This window comes from Phyllobates terribilis, unplaced genomic scaffold (genome assembly GCF_046119375.1).
Source record: "Phyllobates terribilis strain yellow unplaced genomic scaffold, ASM4611937v1 Scaffold_4__5_contigs__length_816908805, whole genome shotgun sequence".
In the NCBI taxonomy this organism is placed as follows: domain Eukaryota; kingdom Metazoa; phylum Chordata; class Amphibia; order Anura; family Dendrobatidae; genus Phyllobates; species Phyllobates terribilis.
Genome location: NW_027362764.1, coordinates 213,738,350 through 213,751,931, shown reverse-complemented (window position 1 = coordinate 213,751,931; position 13,582 = coordinate 213,738,350).

The window sequence follows — 13,582 nt, the reverse complement described above, 5'->3', positions numbered from 1 at the left end:
AATATTATGTTGTTCTTACTGACCTTCAGTGTGGTTATTATTTCTCTATTTAATGACTAATAAATATATGTTTATTGTTAATATATTCAAGGTCCTCTAATGTAGAGTGAACTCAGTGTGGTTCTGCCTGTTCAACTTTGTTTTTCTATCAAATATATTCAATTCTGTCATTTAATCCCTCTGGCTGTAGACACCGCATGCGATAAATCCAGAAGGATTCCTTTCTATTCAATGTTTGAATTCTATTCTGGGTGGAAACTGGTATGGATTCTACGGGGGTTATTTGAACTTCAAATTTCCCCCCGTGATTCTGCAGTAGATGGCGTGATAGGCTATGTGTTAAAAGCCCTATTTTGGCATTGTGACGGTGTCCACTAAGGCGGTTTTGCACTTTTCTTATGGTACGACCGACGTATTGTAAACCGCATTTGCAAGTAATAACGTATATAACGTAGTCTGTTTGACAGGTGAGATACTGGCGAATTGGAAATTTTTCACCTGTACTATGACAGATAATCTCTTTGCAGCCGTGTGATATACATCTGCAACAGTTGCAAAGTTTCTTTCTGCATTTGAATACTCCCACTGATTTGGTTGTATTGAATCTTTTTCGCTCAGATAAAGTGGGGATGTTTTTAAGTCGGCTTGGAGCTATCAAATTCCTGATGGTTTTTCCTCTTCTAAAGGTGATCCCTGGTCTTTCAGGTAGGGATTCTCTTAGAAGAGGATCTTGTTGCAGAATATACCAATATTTACTGAGTATTTTTCTGACATTTAAATTTTCCTTATTATAGGCTGTGATGAAGTTAAATCTCCATTTATTAGGTTGTAAAGGATTTTTTGTGAACCTTGTACTGTCATTGGGGAATTTTAAGGTGGTATCTGTTTCTAATTTGTGTTCCTTGCTCTTTTCCTTAATTTTTTCTGTCTTATTTGACTTATTTTTCATTGCCAAAAGGCAATCCTTCTGTGTCTTTTTTCTGTTGGTTTCATATGCTGCTGAAATTAGTTTTTTGGGGTACTTTTTTGTTTTAAACCGGTCTATAAGGACTTTTGCTTGTATATTATAGTCCTCTAGTTGTGTGTTATTTTTCCTTATACGTAAAAACTGACTATAAGGGATGTTTTTTTTCCATTTGTGAAAATGTGCACTATTAAACTCTAAATATCCATTTGAATCTACTACTTTAAAGTATGTTTTTGTTTTTAATGAGTTTTTTTTAAAACTGATTTCTAAATCTAAAAAATTGATTTTATTTATACTCATATTAAAAGTGAAATTGATACCCCACTCATTTTGGTTTAGTTCATAAATAAGTTGTTCCGCCATTTTTTGGTCTCCTTTCCACAGGATAACTAGATCATCAATATATCTACGGTACAGGATAATATTTTCTGTATACATGGCTTTTGTCAGAGCTGATAGGGACTCGAAACGTCCCATGAATAAATTAGCTGTTATGCACACGCCCGGGCTAAGCGGCGTGTGCGTGTGATTGGTAGTGATTCCACTGGACCGTGCCGGAGAGTGAATGCCTGGAGGGGCGTGACTAAGTATTCACCCGATCCGACCAGGGTCGCACGACGGCATACGACGCCAGTGCACCAAGGAGGAACCGAGCAGAGGGACCAGGTGCTACTCCAGGACAGACCCCGGACACGGCTGTTGACCCACACAGGGGAATACAGGAACAGGCTGGTAGGCTGGCACACAGACTGGTGGGTATAGGCAGGCACGACTGGTATGCAGGCAGGCGGGTATGCAGGCAGGGGAGTAAAGGCAAGCACAGCTAGAGTGCAGACAGGGAGGCACTAGCAGGTAGGAACACAGGCGGGATAGGACCCAGTACACACCGGGACTCAGGAACAATACAGGCAGAGGGTTACAAGCAGGAGTTAGGTACGAGTTCAGACTCTGCAGAAAAAGGAAGGGAACGGACATAGAGGTAAAACAGGTAAAGGACAGGAGAGAGTTCAGACTGGAACTGAGTGTACGGAGGAGACCGACACTGCAGCGGGATACAGGATCGGGTCTGGGAATACGGCCCCCAGAGAGGCGGAACGAACAGGCAAGGAGCGTGTTCAGACAGGACAGACCAGACGCAGGAGCGGGTCTAGGAAATCGGCCACTAGAAGGCGGAACGAACAGGCAAGGAGCGTGTTCAGACAGGACAGACCAGACACAGGAGCGGGTCTAGGAAATCGGCCACTAGAAGGCGAGAGGAACAGGCTAGGAGCGTGTTCAGACAGGACAGACAAGAGAGCACAGAAAGGACTCAGTTCAGACACGGGAGCTGATACCGCAAAGCAGGAGACATACAGGACTCAGTTCAGACACGGGAGCTGATACCGCAAAGCAGGAGACATACAGGACTCAGTTCAGACACGGGAGCTGATACCGCAAAGCAGGAGACATACAGGACACAGTTCAGACACGGGAGCTGATACCGCAAAGCAGGAGACATACAGGACTCAGTTCAGACACGGGAACTGATACAAAAAGCAGGAGACAAGAGACGGGACCTGGCACCTTCAGAGTGCAAGCACACACTGAAGGAAACACTATGCTCAGGCCGGGATAGAAGGGAGCTGCTGAGCTATATACCAAGTGACAGACAGCAATAGGCTGAGGACGCACAAGGGGTGTGACCCACAGCAGGTACAAAAGGCAGGAAGTGATCGGGCGCCGCCCTTAAGCAGCAGAAACAGACACAAACAGACAGCATGGAGGGAAGCCAGAGAGACATTCTGGACAGGAGATCAAGTGCGCCCTCTTGCACAGTGGGAGATGGACCACCATGCAAGGACGCCGCCAGGTATGTTACATTAGCGAAACTAGGCGCGACTCGAGTCCCCATTGCTGTACCGAGCTTCTGGACATATAACTGGTCTTGGAATTCAAATATATTTCTCTTTAAGATGAATTCAAGGCCTAAAAGAATGAATTGTATTTGTGCTTGCGGCATATTGGTATATGTTTCTAAGTAATATCGAGTTGCTGATATCCCCAATTGGTGGTCTATGTTTGAATATAGTGCTGTTACATCTAAGGATATGAACCAATATCCTTCTTCCCAATATATATCCTGTAATTCTTCTATCAGTTGGGTAGAATCACGTAGATACGATGGGAGTTTTTTCACTATGTTTTGTAGATGGAGATCGATATAATGGGAAAGATAGCTGGTGAGTGAATTTATACCAGCTATAATGGGGCGACCTGGTGGATTAATTGGATCCTTATGAATTTTGGGTAAATGATAAAAAAAAGCTAGGGAGTATTCTTTATTTGTGAGAAACTGCTTTTCTCTTTTATCTATAATTCCTTTTTCATAAGCGGTATTTATGATTAGATGATATTCTTTAGAAATGGTTTTTGAAGGATCTATATTAAGTTTACTATAATATTTTTCATCTGATAGTATTCTATGTGCTTCTTTGAGGTACACTTCTCGATCTTGAATTATTATCCCCCCCCCTTTATCTGCTTCTCTAATGACAATTGTATTATTATTTTTTAAGGTTTTTATGGCACATTTTTCTTTTTTTGTGATGTTAGCTCTTGTTTTCAGGTTTTCTTTCACATGGTGTTTTTTATTATTCTTTTTTGAAGATTTTTTAAAAAACTGTTTTTTATTTATTTTGCGGAATTCGTCCCCTACCAATGAGAGGAAGGTCTCAATGTAGCTTCCTCTATGATGGATAGGATTAAAATTAGATCTATTTTTAACTACAAGATGTATATTTTCATCATGTTTATTTTCAGACTTAGAATTATTTTTAGGATTTTTACGTATTTCCGTAGGTTCAAAAGTTTTTTCTTTTATTTTTTCTTTTATCGCAAAATGTCTGGATAGGGTAAGACGTCTTATGAACTGATTTAGATCAATATACAGATCAAAGTTATTTGCACGTTGGTCAGGGCAAAAGTTCAGTCCTTTTTCAAGCAGAGTTTGTTCATTTTCGTTTAGTGTGTATTTAGATAAATTAAAAATTTTTATTTTATCAGAGTTTTCTTTCCTATCTCTTTTCATTACTTTTTTATTTTTTATGTGTTTCTTATTACTTTTTATTTTTGTGTTTGGGCTATTTTTTCTTTTTCTATCAGATTTAAGGAGGTAGGATTTGGTAATGATTTTTTTAGGGTGTTTCCTACCTGCTCTCGTGCCTCTGGGCCGCCTTTTCTTTTTTTGTTGGTTTGAGATGTAATCAAGGGAAAAAATTGAGTTATCTGCTGTTGTGAAGGAGGTAGCATAATGGGAGCCATAGAGGTGAGGCTTATTATCGGAGGAAGCAGTGTTTCTAATAGAGGTGGGGGTTGGAGGGGTCCAATCTCTAAAAAAGAAATATGTGAGGCTGTAGATGAAGGGGAGTATGACGGTGCTTGGATGACAGTTATAAAAGGTTGAGAGCTGTCCTCTACACTGTGTTGTTAAATTTGCTAGATTTGTTATATTTAGAAGATCCTCACATTCAGTAATTTCTTCGATGTCCCTGCTTTCTATTGAACAGGGATTAACCCATGTGTTAGCAGTCGTAGTTGTTTTATTTGTTAATAATTTTAAGGGTGGGAGACCCGGGTTGGGTGCCGGAAGATTATGCACTTCCGCATTGACTTCTATGTGAATGGGAGAGATATTAGCAGTGGGAATTATGTTGCAGGGGGATTTTATTTTCTCTGTATGTTGGAAATTTTTCCCACTACTAGGTGTAGACTGGCAATGTGACTGTTTAATAGTTGAGAAGCTTGCATTATTTATCCTTGGAATCCGATTGTGATTGGGAGTTGATTCATTTACCCAATATTTATTTGAGGTTTGTCTATTCCTTGCATGCTTTGAATTGTAAAACGTACAAATAGTGTCTATAGTTTCTCTCTGTTTTTTTGAAAACATGTTTTCGTTTGTGATGTTCTCTTTGGTGTTTGGATGTAATTGTTTCTCTTTATTAGTTTTACAGTTGAAAATATAAATTTACGTAAAACTAATAAAGAGAAACAATTACATCCAAACACCAAAGAGAACATCACAAACGAAAACATGTTTTCAAAAAAACAGAGAGAAACTATAGACACTATTTGTACGTTTTACAATTCAAAGCATGCAAGGAATAGACAAACCTCAAATAAATATTGGGTAAATGAATCAACTCCCAATCACAATCGGATTCCAAGGATAAATAATGCAAGCTTCTCAACTATTAAACAGTCACATTGCCAGTCTACACCTAGTAGTGGGAAAAATTTCCAACATACAGAGAAAATAAAATCCCCCTGCAACATAATTCCCACTGCTAATATCTCTCCCATTCACATAGAAGTCAATGCGGAAGTGCATAATCTTCCGGCACCCAACCTGGGTCTCCCACCCTTAAAATTATTAACAAATAAAACAACTACGACTGCTAACACATGGGTTAATCCCTGTTCAATAGAAAGCAGGGACATCGAAGAAATTACTGAATGTGAGGATCTTCTAAATATAACAAATCTAGCAAATTTAACAACACATAGTGTAGAGGACAGCTCTCAACCTTTTATAACTGTCATCCAAGCACCGTCATACTCCCCTTCATCTACAGCCTCACATATTTCTTTTTTAGAGATTGGACCCCTCCAACCCCCACCTCTATTAGAAACACTGCTTCCTCCGATAATAAGCCTCACCTCTATGGCTCCCATTATGCTACCTCCTTCACAACAGCAGATAACTCAATTTTTTCCCTTGATTACATCTCAAACCAACAAAAAAAGAAAAGGCGGCCCAGAGGCACGAGAGCAGGTAGGAAACACCCTAAAAAAATCATTACCAAATCCTACCTCCTTAAATCTGATAGAAAAAGAAAAAATAGCCCAAACACAAAAATAAAAAGTAATAAGAAACACATAAAAAATAAAAAAGTAATGAAAAGAGATAGGAAAGAAAACTCTGATAAAATAAAAATTTTTAATTTATCTAAATACACACTAAACGAAAATGAACAAACTCTGCTTGAAAAAGGACTGAACTTTTGCCCTGACCAACGTGCAAATAACTTTGATCTGTATATTGATCTAAATCAGTTCATAAGACGTCTTACCCTATCCAGACATTTTGCGATAAAAGAAAAAATAAAAGAAAAAACTTTTGAACCTACGGAAATACGTAAAAATCCTAAAAGTAATTCTAAGTCTGAAAATAAACATGATGAAAATATACATCTTGTAGTTAAAAATAGATCTAATTTTAATCCTATCCATCATAGAGGAAGCTACATTGAGACCTTCCTCTCATTGGTAGGGGACGAATTCCGCAAAATAAATAAAAAACAGTTTTTTAAAAAATCTTCAAAAAAGAATAATAAAAAACACCATGTGAAAGAAAACCTGAAAACAAGAGCTAACATCACAAAAAAAGAAAAATGTGCCATAAAAACCTTAAAAAATAATAATACAATTGTCATTAGAGAAGCAGATAAAGGGGGGGGGATAATAATTCAAGATCGAGAAGTGTACCTCAAAGAAGCACATAGAATACTATCAGATGAAAAATATTATAGTAAACTTAATATAGATCCTTCAAAAACCATTTCTAAAGAATATCATCTAATCATAAATACCGCTTATGAAAAAGGAATTATAGATAAAAGAGAAAAGCAGTTTCTCACAAATAAAGAATACTCCCTAGCTTTTTTTTATCATTTACCCAAAATTCATAAGGATCCAATTAATCCACCAGGTCGCCCCATTATAGCTGGTATAAATTCACTCACCAGCTATCTTTCCCATTATATCGATCTCCATCTACAAAACATAGTGAAAAAACTCCCATCGTATCTACGTGATTCTACCCAACTGATAGAAGAATTACAGGATATATATTGGGAAGAAGGATATTGGTTCATATCCTTAGATGTAACAGCACTATATTCAAACATAGACCACCAATTGGGGATATCAGCAACTCGATATTACTTAGAAACATATACCAATATGCCGCAAGCACAAATACAATTCATTCTTTTAGGCCTTGAATTCATCTTAAAGAGAAATATATTTGAATTCCAAGACCAGTTATATGTCCAGAAGCTCGGTACAGCAATGGGGACTCGAGTCGCGCCTAGTTTCGCTAATTTATTCATGGGACGTTTCGAGTCCCTATCAGCTCTGACAAAAGCCATGTATACAGAAAATATTATCCTGTACCATAGATATATTGATGATCTAGTTATCCTGTGGAAAGGAGACCAAAAAATGGCGGAACAACTTATTTATGAACTAAACCAAAATGAGTGGGGTATCAATTTCACTTTTAATATGAGTATAAATAAAATCAATTTTTTAGATTTAGAAATCAGTTTTAAAAAAAACTCATTAATAATAAAAACATACTTTAAAGTAGTAGATTCAAATGGATATTTAGAGTTTAATAGTGCACATTTTCACAAATGGAAAAAAAACATCCCTTATAGTCAGTTTTTACGTATAAGGAAAAATAACACACAACTAGAGGACTATAATATACAAGCAAAAGTCCTTATAGACCGGTTTAAAACAAAAAAGTACCCCAAAAAACTAATTTCAGCAGCATATGAAACCAACAGAAAAAAGACACAGAAGGATTGCCTTTTGGCAATGAAAAATAAGTCAAATAAGACAGAAAAAATTAAGGAAAAGAGCAAGGAACACAAATTAGAAACAGATACCACCTTAAAATTCCCCAATGACAGTACAAGGTTCACAAAAAATCCTTTACAACCTAATAAATGGAGATTTAACTTCATCACAGCCTATAATAAGGAAAATTTAAATGTCAGAAAAATACTCAGTAAATATTGGTATATTCTGCAACAAGATCCTCTTCTAAGAGAATCCCTACCTGAAAGACCAGGGATCACCTTTAGAAGAGGAAAAACCATCAGGAATTTGATAGCTCCAAGCCGACTTAAAAACATCCCCACTTTATCTGAGCGAAAAAGATTCAATACAACCAAATCAGTGGGAGTATTCAAATGCAGAAAGAAACTTTGCAACTGTTGCAGATGTATATCACACGGCTGCAAAGAGATTATCTGTCATAGTACAGGTGAAAAATTTCCAATTCGCCAGTATCTCACCTGTCAAACAGACTACGTTATATACGTTATTACTTGCAAATGCGGTTTACAATACGTCGGTCGTACCATAAGAAAAGTGCAAAACCGCCTTAGTGGACACCGTCACAATGCCAAAATAGGGCTTTTAACACATAGCCTATCACGCCATCTACTGCAGAATCACGGGGGGAAATTTGAAGTTCAAATAACCCCCGTAGAATCCATACCAGTTTCCACCCAGAATAGAATTCAAACATTGAATAGAAAGGAATCCTTCTGGATTTATCGCATGCGGTGTCTACAGCCAGAGGGATTAAATGACAGAATTGAATATATTTGATAGAAAAACAAAGTTGAACAGGCAGAACCACACTGAGTTCACTCTACATTAGAGGACCTTGAATATATTAACAATAAACATATATTTATTAGTCATTAAATAGAGAAATAATAACCACACTGAAGGTCAGTAAGAACAACATAATATTATTATGAATCTGATTTTCCTCTTAAATACAATCTGTCAATAGTGAGCGATAGTGTTACTGGATCTACATGCAGGGGAGAAAAACATTCTTTTAAACATTTTAACCAAAAACAGGTTTTTATTTCTTCTTAATCATTTAAGAAAGTATTTTGTGTGTTTTTTTTTTTTTTTTTTGTTTGTTTTTTTTTGTTGTTGTTGTTGTTGCATTTTTATTGTAGTTGTTGTTGTATTTTTATTTGATTTTACTCTAGTAGAGACAACCTTAGATTGCATAACTAATCACATGCATAAATCAACTCAATTAACATGATTAATTAACTGGGCGGTCCATGACCCTGATGAACCTGATCAGTGCTTTATATAATGAAGAGACTTTCCATAAGCATGACTACGAAATTGTACCTGATGAAGACTCTGTAATGAGTAGAAACGCGTTGTACATTGCTATTTTATATTCTAATCAATAAATCCCGAATGTAAATATCCACTGGGCCCTATTTGGAAGCGCCGCGATATACAAACCGGAATTTATCGAACCGATCTACTGAGCAAACAGGATCTTCCAACATGAGGACCTGATCCTTCCGGTAAAGCGTGCTGCAAGCCACAAGAGTCCATCACTACTAAACGTTAAACCTCAAGATTACTTAAAGGTGAGCAGTTTTTAGTTACCTCACCCTTATTTACAAATCCTAAAATATACTGCACTTAGATCTGCGCCGTTCCTTTTTCCATTTTCTCCCCTAGAAGCTGAGAGACAGCTTTACTAAATCGTGAGTCTATTCTAAGGAGAAACGCATCCAGCTTTTCATACTTTTGTACACTTTTTTGTGAGTTTGGCATCAATTGTATTTTATGTGGGCCTTTTGAACATTGTATATCTGTGTACACTCTATTTTTTGAGCATAGCCTCTATTATATCCCATGTGGGCCTATTATACCATATAGCTTTGCAATGCGCTATTGAGTTTTACACATTCTTGTACACTTTTTTGTGAGCTAAGCATCATTTGTATCTTATGTGGCCTATTGAACATTATATTCTTGTCTACACGCTAGCTTTGAGCTCAGCATTTATTGTATCTCATGTAGGCCTGTCATACCATATAGCTTTGAAATCTGCTATTTAATCAGCACTTTATTGCTAGTATGCAACAGCTTTGCATGACAGACATATCAGAAAAATATCTTTTGAGGTACTTTTAGGATATACTAAGAACATGTACCCTTGAGGTGTATCATTTGTCCTCTTTTCTTATGTATGCTCTCATTTCTGGAATGGGATCTTGCCACTAGCTACCTTCACATGGGCTGTATATTGCTACTTTACTGCAATCTGTCAGATTAAGAGTATTGAATAGATTTCTGAATGAGAATACATCACTGAGATATACCATTCATACCTTCTGGCTTTACAGTTTATTCTGCATTATTGGGCTAATAGTGGCGATCCTATGTGCTGGTTTTAGTCTGCTGTGGACCAATGTCCAGAATAAGAGGTTGGCTACTGCTTATCTCCATTTTTGAGATTTCCCACTTTCCATGTTTTTTCATTGGACTAGGGTCTTATAGGAACTATTAAGTAGAGCTTCCATGGATCGGGGGCACCATTTGCGTCCAAGAGGGTGCCACCTCCGATGTCAGGTAGGGACGAGGTCAGTGGTCATTACAGGGTGACTGCCCCCTACTCTCGCACTACCTGATTTTTTATTTTTATCTTTATCATCTCTATATTGGATATGGTCAGATTTTTGGACGGAATTGTCTTTTGTTTGTTTTTTGAAAATTTTTAATGGATACAGTGATTTTCTGTGTATGATCTGTGAATATAGTGCTAATTACATCCACTTTTTCTATTGACCAATCGGTGATTTACCTGCTTGCTGTACTTTCAGAGCACTGGATGTTTGATGGATAATGTTTTCATCTATACCTGAAAGCTGGAAAAGTGAGCACACTCAGCGCTCTGTGGCAGTGAGCTTTCATGTGCTTATTGCTCCAGCCCCTCGCTGTACTTGCAGAGCGTTGGATGTGCTTACTCTTCCGGTTAATGGGTTCTGGGTGCCCGTGGTTGAGTGGAGCTTAGTGCACAATTCTGGGCTTCAGAAACCTGCTGCCGAGCTCCCTCCTCAACAGTGAACGGCGCATGCCAAGAAGAGGTGGCAGTGCACACTTTATACAGCCACAGCATAGGAGATAGGGTCAGAGACCAACCCAAGTATCCTATGCCCATTGTATGCTGCATTTCCTGTCTGTAAGTGTCGTGCACTGACTATTAGGCTATGTGCCCACGTTGCAGAAATGAAGCAGAAAATTTCTGCTTCATTTCTGCATGTCCTTTCCCGGAAAAACGCTTGCGGAATTTGGCAAGCGTTTTTCGCGCGTTTTAGAAGCGTTTTGGACATTCAGAATTGCCTTGCATTTTTTATTGCATTGACAAGGCAATTCCGCATGCGTAAACGCAAAATTAATGGACATGCTGCGGATTTGAGCGCATCAAAAATGCTGCTGAAAAATCCGCAGCATGGGCATTGAAATTGCGGATTTTCATTGGGGACCATGGGGGACGGATTACCAAGCGTTTCACAAGCGTTTACGCTGCGGAAATTCCGCAGCATATACGCTTGTAAAATGCTACGTGGGCACATACCCTTATAGATAAGCAAATCCAAATTGCAGCCCCTACTGGCAGGTTAAAAAAAAACAACAACAATAGTTTTTATTCTTTACTAAAAATAAATGAAATCATTAAAACTTTTTATTAATTATAAAATTGGAACACTATACCTTTTTAAATGTTAATCTTTTCATATATTTCTTTAAGAAAATGTTAAGCATTAATGTCCTGTGGGTGCCAGAGGCCAATAACATTTGACATTCTTTCTACCACATAATAACCCATTAAATATAATATTTTTATACATATAAAGAGACCTGTAGAGAAACAAAGATTTTTATATTAATTACAAGCTTATTTTAGAGATACAATAGGAAAAGCATTTATACTGCACTCCAGGGACCTTTCAAGTGGGAGAAACAACCAATAAGTTTAGGCCTCCATCCAATTATATCTGGTGTTCAGCCTTATGTGCTACAGAGTGCCATATCTTTAGCACCACAAAAATTGTACTGTTCAATGCGTGTGTGTAGATAATTCTAGTTATTTAAAGGGAACCTGTCAGGCAGATAATTCATGCCAGCTGCACAATGGACAACACAAATCAGAGACCGGCTCCTGGATTCTCAACATCTATGTTTTATGCTGAAACACTGCAGTGTTTCAGACAAAAACCTAGTTAAATGCCCAGCCAGGGTCAGGGTGACTAGTACAAGAGGCATGCCCCTCCGACTTCTCCATGCCCGCTCAGCTAGACTGACAGGTCTCTAACTATACACACACATAGGGAGAGACCTGTTTATTTAGCGGAGCAGGTGGGGAACAGTTGGTGGGGACCGGCCTCTTGGACTAGTCACCTTGTCCCTGGCCGCATTTTAAAGTTTTTGAGTAAAACTATAGATTATTGTAATGTATGAGCTGTGCTCTGATTCATGCTGCTTTCAGTCAGCATGCAACACCTGATAAATTCTCTTTAATGATGTGTTCATATGACTAGGAAAGACATTGTCAGCTTACAACTTTTTGCCATTTTAACTATTAAGTGCCACTTGTAATTCTTAAAAATGCTCTAAATTGCATGCAACTCAGTGGGGCAGATTCAAGAAGAAATTTTTTTGTTGCCCAAAGCAACCAGCCACAGTGCAGTTTTTATATTAGCACATTTATTTCACAAAAATTAAAGCTGAGATCAGATGAATTGTTATGGGCAACAAAGACAGGTCTTAAAGTGAACTTGTCACCATAAAAAATGCTATTAACCTGCAGATATAGGGTTAATCTGCAGGGTAACAGCGTTATTAACCTACCCGGCACCTGCACGCAGCCAAACGCTGCAGGGAGAAAATGAACTTTATTCTTCCCGGCAGCATTCCAGTTTCAGTCACGGGGGTGGTGCCAGCATGGCTCCCTCGTGACTGAAATCGGAATGCTGCCGGGGAGAATAAAGTTAATTTTCTCCCCAAAGTGTTCGGCTAAGTACAGGCACCGGGCAGGTTAATGATGCTATTAACCTGCAGATTAACCCTATATTTTCAGGTTAATACTGTTTTGTTTCTAGTGACAAGTTTTAAGACAGTTTTGATAAACAAGGCAATGTGTTGCTTTGGAACTAGAAAAAATAGGCAATCATAGTGATCTGGCCCTTATCTGAGTGATAGGGACCAAAGTGTGATGGTTAGATGGGTTTCCAATATACAGGGCCCGATTCTTCATTTGTGATTTACTAAAGTCACTTTTATTTTTTTTGTCTTGTGGTAATCCCTGACGTTTTTTGCAGAAAATTCTTTAAAATGGCGCATGCGATTCATAAATTTGACTCGTAATCAAAAATGCTCTTTATTTTTGTCTTTAACAGATTTTTGTGACTTTTCAGCACCTAAAAGTTACAAATGCTATGAAAAGTCCCAAAAATGCACCAAAGTGAAAACTCTTCCGTAACCTCACTGCAGCCAGGAACGGGAGTGGGATGCGCCAAAATAATGTAAAAATGCATTTAGTAAAAGTGATGCGACATTTGGTAAAAGTCGCATTGCATGAATCTGTCTAAAATATTTGTATAAGGAAATTTGTCGAGGGGGAAAAAAAAATCTTAAACAAGAAATCCAGCTTAAAAAGTGGCAAAAAACGTTTAGAGAATATGTTGCAAGTACTAAAGCCACTAAACAGGAAGAAAACTGGAGAAACAGCAGTGATGAATCAGGACCACAGTGTTTAGACAACTAGTGAAAAGGCAGCAGTGTTTCGGCATGCCCAAAGCTCATTGGTGCAAAGGCTAGTCTGTCTGTTGAGATGCCACAAATTGGCACAAATGACTTAAAGTGTAACTATAATTTCATGGCATTTCATGAGGTTTTTATGTATTTTAGAGACTACAAAGTGATATTGATTTATAGAGTGCTTACTGA